Raw genomic sequence first — 17215 nt, forward strand, 5'->3', positions numbered from 1 at the left:
TTACTGACTGCCTTACTGACTTACTGAGTGCACGACTGCAAGTGGTATGGTTCAGATTTATAAAGTATTACTGCACAGTAACAAACACAGTGAAATGTGATTACATAAAAAAGGAAATGAGACTGGATGAGCCTGCCAACTAAGATGTACAATAAAGATTATTTTGTTTTGTTAAGCAGGAAAAATAGATATAAAGATACAGTACTGGATGAATCGACTCTGCTAATACCTATACAAGGAGACGCTTCATAGGAACACAATATTCTATTGATAGCATTTGAATAGTACAGTACTGCTTCTTGACAATGCGGAGCCGTGTTTTGAAACCTGAAGATAAATTCATGTTCCCAGATCCATCTTACAATGTTACAGAGTACAGGCAGGACGGCCCACTCTCCTATTGGTTTGCATTGCTTGCTGATTTAATATGGTGCTCATGTCATGTGTCTGGGTTTAATAAAATGTATACTATAGTTCCCTGTGTTTTATTTTGTGACTACTATGCAAATACAGTATGTTTTTAATAAGGGAAGTTAAGTGCTGCGACTGTGATCATTTTTCAAAGATAATGCACTGATTGCACTGTCATGACTGGGTTGAGATGGTACAGTGGGTTCCTTGGAGAATGTCCCCGGCACCGCTGTAGGCACGGTAACTGATATCCCACTGCACCGCAGTTGCTGCGGAAACTCTATCTTTTTTTTTTTTCTTAAATCATGTGTCAACAACATTTGTGAAAAAATCCCCTAAAGAACCACCAGGTGGTTTCTTTCTAACTTTAAAAAAATCCTGGCTGTACACCAGATGGTGTCGTTTCAAATCGTGTGGCACTGTATCATGTTTTAAACAGTAACTGAGGCCAACAATATACATTAATGGGAGAAAGAAATGGTGACAATTACATAAAACATAAATGCAACATAAAACCAACATAAGACTGAATCTTACTTTGACTAGAAAACAGAATTGATACAATCATGGCCAAGATTTATACACTTATTATTTTGCCTGTCAGGGTCTATGTAAAAATAATCAATAATTATTTATTTTCTTGAGTAATTAATAATGCTGCGCGGGTAAACTAAGGGTCATTAAACGGGAACAAGAATTGGAAAGTTTGTATTTTTGCAAGACAGTTTGATTAAACAAAATTAATATGTATTATATTAATACTGTACAGTATTTTAAATTGCTACAAATTAATTTTAAAAATGCAGTCCATTTGTTTATAAAGTACTCACATGATACCCCTATAGAGAGGGAGGGATTAAATACATCTAAAGCACAAATCATCTTGTTAAGGAACAATGGTATCCAGTTCATTCAATTCCCAAAAGCTCGCTGGCGCTCTCTGCTGGAAAAATTACGTAGTGGTTTTACACTTCAAGCTGCACTGCACAATTACCATGGTGTACCCTGACCTGCCTCAAGGTACCGTGAGTTTCAATGGTACCGAGGACATCTTCCATGGAAACACTGTACCGGGACATCTTCCATGGAAACATTGTACAGAGGACATCTTCCATGGAACCCACTGTACAGACGACATCTTCCATGGAACCCACTGTACAGAGGACATCTTCCATGAAACCCACTGTACAGAGGACATCTTCCATGAAACCCACTGTACAGAGGACATCTTCCATGGAGCCCACTGTACCGGGAAATCTTCCATGGAAACACTGTACCGGGACATCTTCCATGGAAACATTGTACAGAGGACATCTTCCATGGAACCCACTGTACCGAGGACATCTTCTATGGAACCCACTGTACAGAGGACATCTTCCATGGAAACACTGCATTGAGGACATCTCCCATGGAACCCACTGTACAGAGGACATCTTCCATGGAACCCACTGTACAGAGGACATCTTCCATGGAAACACTGTATTGAGGACATCTTCCATGGAACCCACTGTACCGAGGACATCTTCCATGGAAACACTGTACCGAGGACATCTTCCATGGAACCCATGGTACCGAGGACATCATCCATGGAACCCACTGTACCGAGGACATCTTCCATGGAACCCACTGTACTGGGACATCTTCCATGAAAACACTGTACCGGGACATCTTCCATGGAAACACTGTACCGGAACATCTTCCATGGAACCCACTGTAATCTGTCATCTGAGATCTCCAACACCAACTTCATATGCCAGCTAGGTGGCAACTGGTCTGTATTTCTCACTGTGAAAGAGATCGAATGATTCTTGGTGTTAGATCTCCCTCTCGACCTGTGAGGACACAGTGTGAGGACACAGAGTACCCTTAATTAAATAGCACAACAATTTTTTCCGTAGGGTAGGTGGAAGTCAGTCATTTAGGAAAGGGACGGAGCTACGGTATCCAAACTCAATGACCCAGACGGTAAACGGCATGGCATCCTAGGATTGGAGGAGCGGATGCGCTCGTTAACTTAGGGGTCATGAGCGAGGATATAAATAGGGGACATAGCGTATGTGATCTGTTCCTTGGTAAATGGTTAGAGACAACCTACAAGAAGCCTGTTACCGTACTGTAAACCGTGAGTTTGTTTGGTCTGTTAGTGTTTGTTATAACTGTCTGTTGTTTTAAACTAGACTACCTATAACACGATCCGGAGCTGTAGCAGAATCCAGCATAAACCCGGACATCACTTTTCACCCCTGCATTTCACGGAGAACTGTAATACACCACTTGCACTTATTCACTATCACTAGGAACTGGGTTTGTGTTTTATGTTTAGTGTTGGTGTGTAAAACTGGACTTTTGGTTGCGGGTCAAACCAGGGGATTTACAAATACCGAGTGATACACGCCACTGTATCACTCCATCATTATTATTTACCGGTGTTTGCCATAAGGCTCTGGACATTGTTAATTAAATCAATAAACACCCTTGCACCTGGAAATCATTGTCTGTCTGTTTTGTATCCACTCTGCACTGCACGCACCTGTATTCACTCACCACTTTGCCACACTCACTAATAATATTTATATGCATTGCAAGCTTTTTTCTTGCTCCTTGTTGGTGGGATTTTTAATTAGAAAGAGCTGCACATTGTTTCTTTTGATTTTTTTTTGTACATTTAAGAGACAGACCATCTTTATCTAATTATTTATTTTTTGTCACGGGACTCCAATACGTTGAGCAAAACCATTAAAAAAAGATATATTTTATTGGATTCATGTCTAAAGTTCACATGACATGGCACACAAGCTTCCAATGTTGTTACAAATGATTAGTACACATCTAGAGTCTGAAAAGTGGAAATAACTTTGAAACAGAATCACAGTGAGAATAAGAAAAGTAGGCTATCCAGCTGCAGTAGCTTGACTCTGCTAATAAATTGAGACATCGAAACTTGTACTGTCTCGCTGATAGTTTTCTCCAAAATCATTATAATCAGTTCAGATTAAATTAAAATAAACTGACTACTACATTTATTAGAGCAATAAATAGGCAATAAACATTGTATTGCTGTAGCTTTTAGAAGGCAGCATTATAATAACATCATAATAAAGCAATCTGACGTTTAAATAGAAATACAAATGATCCTTCAATGACAGCCACTATAATGGCCTTAATACAAGTTATGCTGCTCAACCTTTATACCTTTACCACACTTTTCTTCATAGTGTTTTTTTTTTTTGATGTGCCTAGCGAATTGTATTAAGTTTATGGGTTTTAATCTTGACATTTTCTATTGATCGATTAATTATCCGATCTATTAATTGATTAATCGATTAATCACACCTAGTCATATGAAATTGTATTGAAAGACCATTACAAGTAGTATCAGTGGTGTAACTTTGGACAGTGTCTGTATCTGGGGCATGCATGGACATGATTCTATCTAGTGTAAGTTACATATAGTAATACAATTAAAAATAAACATTCGTTTCGATTGGTAGCTTTGCGGTCATGAACAGTCGGGGGTTGTACAAACCACAAATGTAATATTATTTATTTATTAGCAGACGCCCTTATCCAGGGCGTCTTACAATTGTTATAAGATATCACTTTATTTTACATACAATTACGTTATTTTTTACCCATTTATACAGTTGTTTTTTTTTCACTGGAGCAATCTAGGTAAAGTACCTTGCTCAAGGGTACAGCAGCAGTGTCCCCCACCTGGGACTGAACCCACGACCCTCCAGTCAAGAGTCCAGAGCCCTAACCACTACTCCACACTGCTGCCCACAAATGTAATATATCCCACAAATGCAATAACCATATATAATGTTCACATATATAATGTTTCCCACAAATGTTGCATCTATGATAATGCCTGTGAATTACTTAGCACATATTTATTTATGTATTTAAATAACATTTTAACTTATAATTAATAATATTCATTAGTGCCGGTTTTGGATATAAAGATTTTTTTAAAAAATCAATTCGAGGGTTCCCGGGTGGTGCATCCAGTAAAGGCGCTCCACGTGGAGTGCAGGATGCGCTCTATAGTCTGGACGTTGCGAGTTCGAGTCCAGGCTATTCCACAGCTGACCGTGGACGGGAGCTCCCAGGGGTCGGCGCACAATTGGCCGAGCGTCGCCCGGGGGGAGGGAGGGTTAGGTCAGCCAGGTGTCCTCGGCTCACCGCGCACCAGCGACCCCTGTAGTCTGGCCGGGCGCCTGTGGGCTTGCCTGTAAGCTGCCCGAGAGCTGTGTTGTCCTCTGATGCTGTAGCTCTTGGGTGGCCTCATGGTGAGCCCACAGTGTGAAAAAAAGCGGTCGGCTGACGGCACACGCTTCGGAGGACAGTGTGTGTTCGTCTTCGCCCTCCCGAGTGAGCACAGGGGTGGTAGCAGTGAGCTGAGCTTAAAAAATAATTGGCCATTCTAAATTGGGAGAAAATAATAAAAATAATTGGCAACGACTAAATTTTATAATAATAAAAAAAAAAAAAATCAATTTGCATTCCCACAATAATGACTGCCCAATGATTAAAGCTTCACGTTGAGAAAGACCGGGGTACAGTGTGGTGTCTCTGATATCCATATAGAGACAGTCCAAGCTTCACGTTGAGAGAGACATGGGTACAGCGCTCCCCTGGGGTCTGATACCCATATAGAGACAGTCCAAGCTTCACGTTGAGAGAGAAATATTAATATATGACATACTGTGCAACCAGATAGTCTATTTGAAAAACGGTTTAAATTTGACTTTGTGTTTATATTGTGTTTCATGGTTCATCAACCTAGTTGTACCAGTCTGTACCAGTTCAGACTTTACAGTCATTAACTGTCAGCTGATGCAACTCCCAAATTAAAGTCTTTGGGATGAGAGCTTTAACTTTATTTATCAATGGCCACATAAACCCAATTTCCAGGACTAGCTCAGTAATACCATATTTTAAAAGCATTCATGGTTACTGATGCATTGAGAATGCATCTGAACATGTTTATAAATATTTTGACGAACCCTTTTACATTATGTACAATTTGAGAAGAGTCTGCTAACATAGGGAAATTAGCTTTATGCAAATCCATCCAAAGTCAACTCCACTTGAATACTGCCTGCTATGGCAACCAAAATAGTATGTACAAATACTTCCTTCTGATAACATAACACAGGGAGACATCTTTCCACTGTACTGCACTGCCAACAAAAAGACCATAACACAGGGAGACACCTTTCCACTGTACTGCATAATTAAACCATATTTTTCAACTAGAAACATGATCATTACAGTATTTCTAAAGTTGAAGCAGTGAAACCAAAACAAGTAAACACATTCATGTTTATTATTTTCTTAGTGTTCTATGTTTTTTGTTAAATAAAACATGGGACTATGGAAAATCTATTCCTCTTGCTAGGGTTGAGCACAAACCTGAATTGTAATTTGGATTCATAACAAACATTAGTTTGTCTATGTCATACTTATTTTAAAGTTAAACCGAGTAAGAATTGAGTGCCAAATGAGTTTCAAATGACTTTTCTTTTTAATATAGATTATCAATACCTAAAAGTTTAAACGGTATTAACCAAGGATTCATAATAAAAAATATTAATAATAGTTCTTTCATTTTCACAAGTCCCTTTTTGCTCTGCTGTTGATAGCTTCGTTTTCCTGACTTTATTCCAGGTGGGGTCCTTACAGAGTCTGCAGTACACATTGAGATACACTAGTATAGTTCTTAGACTGGAGAAAATACAGTACATGCTTTCGCAAACAGCAGACATTTCACTTTAAGTATATTAACAGGACAGTTTTCCCACAGTAGATTCTAAAGTGGCCAACACTCTGGGAATTGTGAATCGTGTGAGTGTTATCATTATTTCAGTCAACAAACTACTTCAGCAAACACATGTAAACTGCTAATTTTTATGGTCAAGCAAGGCAGAATTCCACCTGTGATGATAGTCATGAAGTTGATTAATCTAAGTAAACTCTCTGTGCTAATTATTTGATAGCTGGCAGTCCCTAGATACGTACTTTGCCTTTATAAACAAAGTGGAAGCATTGTGCTGAATTACCTGTAATGTCAATGTATGGCTGTGATGGTAAATGATCATTAAAAACATGTGTTGTGTGATAATAAAGAGGTACAACAATTAAATATAATGCAAATGCGCAGGTATGAAATCTTCCTTTAAGATATGAATATTGCTGTGTAGTACTAAGTGAACTCTTGTCCCTATACACTTTCATGTAGCTGCTGCACATGCTTTCACGAGTTTTCTTGTCTTGCAAATGCTTTACTGAAGCTAGAGAAGTAGGGTACTGAATGTAATAAAAGGCAGGGAAATTGATTTTAAAATCTTAAGAACTACTACTTTACCTTCAGAGGCTGCTTTCATCTCTTCTCCACATTTGTATGCAGATATTAGATCCCAGCAGAGCTCTCATGCTGGAACAAATGTGTTTTTTACAAGAAATTCTGTACTCGCTCATTCCGCTACCTACACTTTCACAAGAAATTCTGTACTCGCTCATTCCCCTACCTACACTTTCACAAGAAATTCTGTACTCGCTCATTCCCCTACCTACACTTTCACAAGAAATTTTGTACTCACTCATTCCCCTACCTACACTTTCAGTGAGGCTGGGTGGCACAGCATGTGTTTTATTGAGTACCCGCTTAATGGTGACATTATCCATTGCTGCATGGGGCTCTAGCTTTTGTCTGCTCTCCCCAGAAAACGATCCTGAATATAAAATCCCTAAGTTCAATAATTCTCTGCACTGTGCACAACAGAATGTTAGGTCACGGATGTAACCCTGGTTCCCTGAAAAGAAAAGACGACCTCCAAACAATACTTTTGGGATATGCCTGTCACAGGTCAGGTATTTACTGTGCATTTTATGTCAGAGTTTCCGATAGGCCCCTCCGAGGAGTGACGTCCTCGGTCCCGCCTACCAATGGAATAAGTAGTCACTCCGCGGAGCTCACACCAAGGCTGCGATGGTAGAATCCACCGGTGGGAATCCCGCTAAGCCCAACGCCTCTGCGCCTTCCAAGGAAGTGAGTGGGGCTGCATGTCTTGAGACACCTGATGCTTAGGCTGGTCTGTGCCAAGAGGACCATACTTCTTCCAGAAAGTCTGGGAAAACTGGGAAGGGCTGAAAACGGAGCAGCGCTGTTCAGACACTGCCATCCAGGGAACCTGGAGGAATTTGGAGGCTCGCTCCATAAGTGCCTGAACTGAGATTGAGGGAGGGTTAACATCAGCCTCTGAGGTGACCTCTGAGCTGGGGCCCGTCTCATGAGTCAGTTCTTGCACCTCTCTCTCTTCCTGTGGGAAGGAGTCACCATCCCAGGATGCTGCGATTGAAATCACATCCTGTTCCTCCTCGCTCATCACCACGTCTTGCTCTGAGACATCCGAGGCAACCACCGGTGGGGATGGGGTCGGTTCCGGGGCAGATGCCGGGGGCGGAGCTGGGGTTGGAGCAGGGAGTAGAGTCTGCTGCCTGACCAGGTACTCCAGAACCTGAGCCTTCAGTTTGGAAATGTCCCTTTTCTGCCTCTAGTGTCTCACCAGCTCAGTGCTCCTTGAAGGAGACTTGAGCGGCTACGAAGCCTGCGCACAGGGAATGCTCTGTAAAGGGCTTGAAGGCAGATAGAGGAGGGGGGAAGCCAGGCCTCCCAACGCCGCAGAGGGCTCAGTTGAGCTGGGTGAGACAGTCGCACCTGTGTACTCTGCCAGCCTCCTAGACAGGGGCCGAGGGCACTGATGCAGGGAGTGTCTAAGTACCGCAGGCGTCAAGCACCGAGGCTCTGAAGCATCGAGGGCACCGCGGGCACTGAGGGCACTGATGCAAGGGAGCGTCTAAGTACCGTGGGCATCCAGCTGTAAGCAGTAATAAGAAAAACACAGGTACACACACAGTAGTACAATTAAAGAGAAAAACAAACAGTCACCACGCCAGGCGGGCTGAGACAAGCAGAGCTGGGTCCCAGTGGAGGAATCGCGGGTCTCCTTTTCCTTTTCTTTTTTTTTTTTAAACGGCAAGGCAGTACAAGAAAAAATATCACACACAACAAGGAGCTGTGGGGGTAGAAAAGTCAACGCGTGAAGTAGCAGGGAAATCAGATAAATTTTTTTGGGAAACGGGTCACAAGTATACGAAAATGTTACAACTCTGTAGCCATATTACCAGCATTAATATAAACTGTAGCCATATGTGGCAGTCTGGCTGGCAGTGGTGAGTGTGATGACGTCACGGACCAGGAAGTTACTGAACAGTGGATGGGCGGGTGAAGCTGAATGCTCGTGCACTCAGCGTATTTAATAAACAAAACAAAAACAAGATTTAAACAAAACAACAAAACACAAAACAAAAGGGCACGAGGGCCAAACGAATAAACAAACAAACAAGTAAGTGTCGTGCTGGACAATCCAGCACGTTTTAGCAATTGTTTTTCGAATGTTGCTCGCTCTCTCCGCTCCCCGTACTCTCCTCTGTACACCCAACCTCAAGTGCAGAGAGCTGCAGGTTTATATACTCTGGCCGAGGGATAACTAGTTGGTAATTATCTTATTATCCCTCGGCCAGAGTCTGCACACGTTTGGTAAGGATGCATGACTGTCAGCTAGTTAAATAATCAGTAGCTGATCAGCCATGCATCCTCACAGGGTTTTTAAATATAAAATAATAAAAGACGTGGCGCTTTTACCCGTGCCGTAAACAAAAATACAAATAATAATACATAGGGGCGGGACACTCCGCCACACCATATTACCAGCATTAATATAAACTGTAGCCATATTACCAGCATTAATATAAACTGTATCCATATTACCAGTATTAATATAGGCAAATAGTAATGACAGACCACCTATAAATTCTGATAAAACTGTAATTCCATTTTCAAATGCTTAGTGATTTAATAATTATTTTATGGATTGCTTTCTGGTAGAGAGGAGATAAGAGTACAGTACATATAACAAAGGCATAAGAAACAATTATTTTTTAAATGTATTGCAACATTTTAAACAATTCATTTTTAAATGTATTGCAACATTTTAAACAATTCATTTTTAAATGTATTGCAACATTTTAAACAATTCATTTTTAAATGTATTGCAACATTTTAAACAATTATTTTAAATGTATTGCAACATTTTAAACAATTATTTATTTATGTAATTATTTTAAATTATTTTAAATGTAGTGCAACACAGCTAACCTCTGCACTAAACAAACTGATCTGCAATGTGAGACATCAAACTTTATGAATGGTTTATGAAAGGTTTCAGAGGTGGTGGTATAAGACCCAGCACTGTTTAGTTCAATTGAAAATACCTCAAGTAATTTTTTTGAAATTAAACCAAACTTACACTTTTATTTAATTCTCAAAATAAATCTGTCTAGGACCATCTGTCTAGGCTGGACCTCTGCTTGAAGAAATACTATACATTTCTGCACAGCAAATCCTGTTATATGCAGGGCTGCCACCTGTCCTTGTTTTCACTGGATCGTGGAAAGTGTCCTGAGATATGCAGTACTGTACGCTGGCACAACTTAGATAAGATACAATATCACTGCAATAGCCGCACAATGTTAGATGGTTGTCAATACTGTAGTAGTAATATTATCAATGTTACTAATTGGATGACTAGACGATCTCCAGAGAGTTTAAACATTCCACAACCCCCCTTCCATTCACACGTTCTGGTTTTTGTACCATGAGAGGGACAGGTACTGTATTGTACCTTTACTTTCTAATCAATGAAATATTCATTATTGCAGTAATTAAATTAGCAAATCAATACGGGGAAAATACATGGATAGCATATCAATGTTTGCTTTATGAATAATTATTGAAAAGAATTTGATCCGAAAAGCTTGTGAAGAAGATGTTCTTATGTGTGTGTGTGTGTGTGTGTTTGAGGCATAGGGAAATGAATGACAAATCCCAGTACGTTTCCCAGATTCAAGCTGAACTGACGCAGGCGACAGCTGCAGATTGCATGTGCGTATGCTCATGTTGGGAGCCCCCTTGGGTTTGACTTCATAAACCACCACTCACAGTTGGTGGCTAAAATGTATTCATTTTCTGTCTCTGTGAAATTCTATTTCCACGTAAGTTGAAAGAAACACTTGGCAGACTTTTCACTCGTATTCTTCAAAGCTGTCATCACAAGGCCTGTGTTGTGAATCAGTTGCACCCTCTGTATAAAATTCAAGAGGATGTGCAGTAGCTTCATATGTTACGTGAATTGCTTGTCCTTACTTCTCTCTGTGTTTGCAGTCACTCTTAGTGCTTCTGGGTTCTGTTGCTCCAATATTGAGTTCTTATCCTTTACTCCAAATCTGCCTTTATCTGGATTTCAGCTGCTTTGAGCTTGAGATTTGAGTATCCCAGGCGCAATGACTGAACAGCCTTTCTTATTCCATTTAATTCATGTAACAAGGGCCCTTTGAACTGTACCAGCCATACCTCTTCCCTGTATAGAGTAAGTTAGGTGGCTGAAAGGTCTGAATGGAATGAGGAGGTCAGTTGAGTCTCCTGATTCCCCAGACATGTTCAAAGCCAGATAAAGATTTAGAGAAAAACTATAATACCTCAATATCTGAGCAACCCAGAAGCTCTCCGAATGATTGCAAACCTCATACAGTAATAAGGGAAGCAATCTGAATGTCATTTGAAGCTCCTTGCTCTTTAACCTCATTGATTAGCTCAGCCAGTCAGCTTCTGAGCAGAGCAGTCATTATCATTCTAGAGATGCCCTTTAAAAGCTGGCAGGACTTTACAACCTTCAAAATCACTTGAAACATACATGCATTTCAACAGCCTGAGCAATCCTGTCCAAATACACAGTATATCCACTCTGTTTATAATGGCACGGGTATCCTCTGTACCTGGAGATGATGGACCTTGTCTTTCTTGAGGTGCACTTGACTCCAGACACTTAAATGATGCTGCAGTCAATTATCTAGCAGGAATGTACTGCTGGAAACTAATGCTTAATCTGAGAACTTAAAATAATAACTAGGGGTGTGTATCTTCGGTTGCACAACGATACAATATATACCTCGATACATGGGTTATCTATTAACAAAATGTTACTATTATTTAATCTTCATTAACAGTAAATATATTAACGAATGTGACACATAAATGCAAATAATTGTTTACATTTGAAAAAGGATTCAACATGCTGATTCTAAGCCAAGAGTGATACACCCACAAAATCAAAACATTTACCAAACAAATCTTTCAATGTTGCTAATAAGGGAATCAAAGTAAAAAGTATACAATTTAAAGCTGCAGTAAACAATTACTTTGATTTTATTTTTTAAAAGTCCCATAGTTTGGCTTCTGTGTACTCTATCCAAACTGTTGGGGGCTTGTTTACATTCTTCAGTGTTATCTGTAGGGACATCACATAAGACCCTTTAAATTCTAAGACATGCATTGTTCACTTTTCTTTAAAAACACTAACTGGTCAACGGGTTTCCCAATCCTGATCCTGGGGGACCCCTGTGTCTGCTTGTTTTCATTCCAACTGAGTTTTCAATTACTTAATCAAACCCTTAATTGAAGTAATAATGTGCTTAATTAGACCTTTTTAATTTTTCTCAGCTCTTAAAAAGTTGCCAATTTTCAAGTTAAAATGGTATAGTTAACTTGAACTCTCCAACTCTTCAAAAATTGAAAACAATTAAAAAAAAAGTCTAATTAAGCTAATGAATAGTTCACTTAAGGGTTCAATTAAGTAATTAAGAACTCAGTTGGAACTCAGTTGTGATTTTTGCTTTTTTTCTTTGACCTCACTCATTATTACTTAAATTCCAGCTGTGTTCCAGAACTGTTAATTATGAATTAAAGTAATGGAATACTTAATTACTCTCTAAATGCCATTCATTAGCCGGAGTGTTGTTTACTGGAGCTCACAGGAACAGAGGTAAAGTGTGAAATGTTTCGTGTAGATTGAATACATATCCAAACTGCAGACCATATACAGTATAGGAAGCAGTGGTGTGCCGTGACAAAATGGACTGGGGTAGCAGAATGGTCGCAACCCCCCCCCCCCGCTACCTGTGGTGTATATCTCCCTTTTTTAACAATCTCCCATTTTTCAGAGAAAGTTCTCCTTGAAAAAGGATTTGTAACCAAATCGATCATGACGTCTCCATTTTCTCACTTTTTTTTATTTTAGTGTAAAATAAAATTCGAAATAATTAGATGTTGTAAAGGTATTTGTATTTATCAATGTATATTTATAAGCAATATCCTGTGAAATCCAGCTATCCTAACTGCAGTGCTAACCAAGGAATATTCATGTTTTGGGGTTGCTCACTAATGATTGGTCAGCTGTCAGAGCCTTGACTTTCCCATTGGTTGCTAAAGCAGGGCCTTCAAGTGAGGCAGAGAATACCCAGTGAGATTTATGGCCCGCCTCTGCTCACTCCTGATTGGTCGTCTGTCTAAAAAAAAAGGACATTCTTCGACTCGCCTTTTGGTTAAACTCACTCAAGACCTTCAACTGAAAAGGAGAATACCCTCAACTGTTTTTTTTCTAGCGTCTGGTCGTTGTTTTAGACTTATGTAGGGGAAATGCAGATCTCTTATTGGCTGATCACATCCCCTTCAGGAAACCCCTAGACTCTTAAAAAAACCTCTAGTAAACCCTGTAAGTTATCTTGGATAAAGGCGTCAGACAAATGAACAAATAATAAGTAGAGTAGTAGTTTCACAGTATAAGCAAGCACACTGTACGCAAGTGAGTGAGGCAACGTAATGTCATTTGACTGATGGTTTACTTGGCACTGTCTGGTCAGCAGAGAATACCTTCAAGGTCCTGACAGCACGCCACTGATAGGAAGGAGCTCAATGAAACTGAACCAGCTTTCAGAAATTCTGAGAAACAATAGGGCTGGCATTGAAAGGGTTCTTCAATAAAGACAATCTGAGCACTTTTTTACAGCTCCTGTAATCAGCAAATGGAGGCAGCAACACGATTAAAGGTAGCATACTGTAAATAGGATGTACAAAAAGAAACAATTCTCTCACCTACGTGTCATTAATATTATTTGGTTTCCAAATATTGTATTGTTTCCGTTTTTCATTACATCCTTGAGCTCAGCAAGTTGCTCCCAGTTGAGAAGAAATGTCATGTGATTATTGGCCTCACCTTCTACCCATTGTGATTCGTTGGTTGTGGTTAGTGCGGCAGCTAATAAGATGCAATGAATGTTTAAAATCATGTTGAGAGGATGCAATGATAAATGCATGAAGATTACCTTTACTGAGGACTGAAGAGACCTTGTTCAGTGACTGTTAACAGATTCGGAAGCCAGTTACATAATTCCACCTATGTCTTCGGCAGAAAATATAGCTCCTAGTGACAGAGTCAACTTAATGAAACTGTCTCTCCAATAGAGTGTTCAGTTTATTTTGATCTTTTCATGGTATTCTATGTGACAGACTTTTAAAAAAAAACCTTTTTAGGAAAACCGTCTTTGGAACCAAAATGGAGCATACATAATAATAATAATAATAGTCAGAGTTGGGGTAACTCGTCACTTAAATAACATGTTACTGTAATAATATTACTTTTGTCAATAATGAGGTAATATAGCGCGTTCATTTTTTGATGGGAGTAATAATATTACAGTTTGAAAAAAATAAACAAGCATGTCTTGTTACCTTTTCTCTTTTGTACACCTACATTGGTGATGTCACAAGTGACCCTCAAACCCCTTCTCTCTGTGTGGTATTGGTTCCTTTTGAATGGAAGACCTATGCAGTGTGACAAAGTGCTCGTTTGTCAACTTGAAATACACCAGACTGTATGCAGTTTCACTGTTAACCACCAGGCTAACTGTTTATTATATTTACAGGTGAGTCTTGTTCAAATTCTGTCACACACACACAATCTCTCCACCGGGTGTTTTTCGATTTCAGTCTCACTGGTTATTAAAGTCCTCTTTACAGTGACCTCTAGAGTTGAGTGGTGGAACAGTGGTGTCCTCCTGAAGGTCCCAGTGAAGCTATTCCAGAGTGCCACAAGGTGGCAGTGAAGGCTCCCAGTAACAACCAAAGGTAAGTAGTTTGATTCCGTTTGTTGTCCAGTGGCCCCTTGGTTTCCCTGGTAACTGTCTTCTTGTTTCCTTCCACAGATACCACCCCTCGGTTCCAGTGAGAATAAAAGTCACTGACTTGTCCTTGTGTGTTGTCTCTCTTTGCCCAAAACTTCAACACCTGAAGATACACACCCCTTGGTTCCCTGTAGACCATCACTTGGACTCTTCTTTTAGTTATTTCTCTTCTTTTAGTTATTTTTAGTTAGCTCGACGGACTAGCTAACTGCAAACACAAAATACAAACTTGTTTAAATCTAGCTAAAGAAACACATTCAAAAGCTTTTCAAAAATAACAAACCGATTCACTAATTCCTTTTAGTTTTGTTTGGTCTCTCAGAGAAGTCTCCAGCTCTCTCAGCACATGCTCTCCACAGATGATGCTTCCTGGTTACTTCCCCCTTCCTGTGTCACGACAGCTTTCTTTTGACTCTCTAAGAGGTGGAACTTCCTGTTCCCCAAACCAATCATGAGAGACTATCTCAGAAGCTTTTAGAAGCCACTCAATGCTTGTCTCTCCAAGACTAACCGCCACTAGTGGTGGGTAGACCAAATTAACAACAAAAAACTTTAAAATCCCAAATATCATGCCCAAGCCTATATAAATGTTTCTAGACCGGAGGTTTCAGCCCCAACCTCCTATAATTTATATAGCGGAGGTGTGTGTTGTAACCATATTGCTTTATATATTATTAAGGCCATTAGTTTGTAAAGACCCCAGACTGCCTGGACTGTCTATGAACTAGGATTCCAAGTAGATCTGTGATCACTCGAAACATTTAAGCGTTAATAAACCGAAGGAGTAAATATATATCTGATATATAACTTTGAATACCTGAGTCTGTCTGATTATTCTTGATTAACTGTTGTCTGGGCATGTGAAAATTTGTAAGCCAGTACACACACAATGCACTGTAGGAGTTTATTCAGTCTTATTTGCCCTCCTGTTTGCCTCCCCTTATTCTACTAGAGAATTAAAGAAGTGCACGAATGTGATAGCGGTATTTATTTATTTTTAAGCCAAAGTACATTTCAGTTCAGTTGTAATCACCAGTTGCTTACGAAGGTATAAAGTTTGTTAGTCTTTTCATCTCTTTTGAACTGACTCCGCAGATATCTGTGTTTTCTGATACAAACATATGCACAGCTGTACTGAGGCCTGATCCAAAGTCAGTTTGTAACTTGTGCTTATATGATTGTATTGGCGGTAAGGAGAAAAGGTATTGCACGCAGGCAATAAAAATGTGCATTATAAATATCATATGGGAGATACTGAAATTGAAGAAGGAATCTATGAAAAAGACCTAGGCGTTTATGTTGACTCAGAAATGTCTTCATCTGGACAATGTGGGGAAGCTATAAAAAAAGGCCAACAAGATGCTCGTGAAAAGTGTTGAATTTAAATCAAGGGAAGTAATGTTAAAACTTTACAATGCATTAGTAAGACCTCATCTAGAATACTGTGTTCAGTTCAGATCACCTTGCTACAAAAAGGATATTGCTACTTTAGAAAGAGTGCAAAGAAGAGCGACCAGAATTATTCCGGGTTTAAAAGGCATGTCATGGGGGGCTCCCGAGTGGCGCATCCAGTAAAAGCACTCGCTAGAGCGCAGGATGCGCTCTATAGCCTGGACGTTGCGAGTTCGAGTCCAGGCTATTCCACAGCCGACCGTGGACGGGAGCTTCCAGGGGGCGGCACTCAATTGGCCGAGCGTCGCCCGGGGGAGGGAAGGTTAGGTCGGCCAGGGTGTCCTCGGCTCACCACGCACCAGCAACCCCTGTAGTCTGGCCGGGCGCCTGTGGGCTTGCCTGTAAGCTGCCCAGAGCTGTGTTGTCCTCCGATGCTGTAGCTCTGAGGCGGCTGCATGGTGAGTTCGCAGTGTGTAAAGAAGCGGGCGGCTGACGGCACACGCTTCGGAGGACAGTGGGTGTTCATCTTCGCCCCTCCCGAGTCAGCGCAGGGGTGGTAGCGGTGAGCGGAGCATAATAAAATAATTGGGCATTTCAAATTGGGGAGAAAATAATAAAAAACTAATTGGCAATGACTGAATTTATAAAAATAAATAAATAAATAAATAAATAAATAAATAAAAGGCATGTCATATGCAGACAGGCTAAAAGAATTTAATCTATTCAGTCTTGAACAAAGAAGACTACGTGGCGATCTGATTCAAGCATTCAAAATTCTAAAAGATATTCACAATGTCGACCCAGGGGACTTTTTCAACCTGAAAAAAAAAGCCAGGGGTCACAAATGGATATTAGATAAAAGGGCATTCAGAACAGAAAAAAGAAGGCACTTTTTTACACAGAGAATTGTGAGGGTCTGGAACCAACTCCCCAGTAATGTTGTTGAAGCTGACACCCTGGGATCCTTCAAGAAGCTGCTTGATGAGATTCTGGGATCAATAAGCTACTAACAACCAAACGAGCAAAATGGGCTGAATGGCCTCCTCTCGTTTGTAAACTTTCTTATGTTCTTATGTATACCTTTCTTGTATGAATCTTGTAAGTGTTTTTGAATCAAAAAATATTTGTCAGCTTATTTTTCTACTACAGAAATGGTGCCGTAACCCGGGACTCCTGAGAAACGATCCTTTACGATGTTTCACGATGTGTGGTTTCAGAGATTCATCAGCTCCGTAATTGTGATCCTCATCGGGTGGTCAATTTCTGAACT

The 17215-nt window shown here is 40.1% G+C and overlaps 1 protein-coding gene across 1 annotated transcript in view; it reads right to left on the reverse strand.

Moving 5' to 3' along the window:
• Window positions 1–17215, reverse strand: part of LOC117430513 (5-hydroxytryptamine receptor 2A-like) — a 185038-nt gene that overhangs the window by 83228 nt on the left and 84595 nt on the right. The window lies entirely within an intron of this gene.

Source organism: Acipenser ruthenus, chromosome 26 (genome assembly GCF_902713425.1).
Source record: "Acipenser ruthenus chromosome 26, fAciRut3.2 maternal haplotype, whole genome shotgun sequence".
Lineage (NCBI taxonomy): Eukaryota > Metazoa > Chordata > Actinopteri > Acipenseriformes > Acipenseridae > Acipenser > Acipenser ruthenus.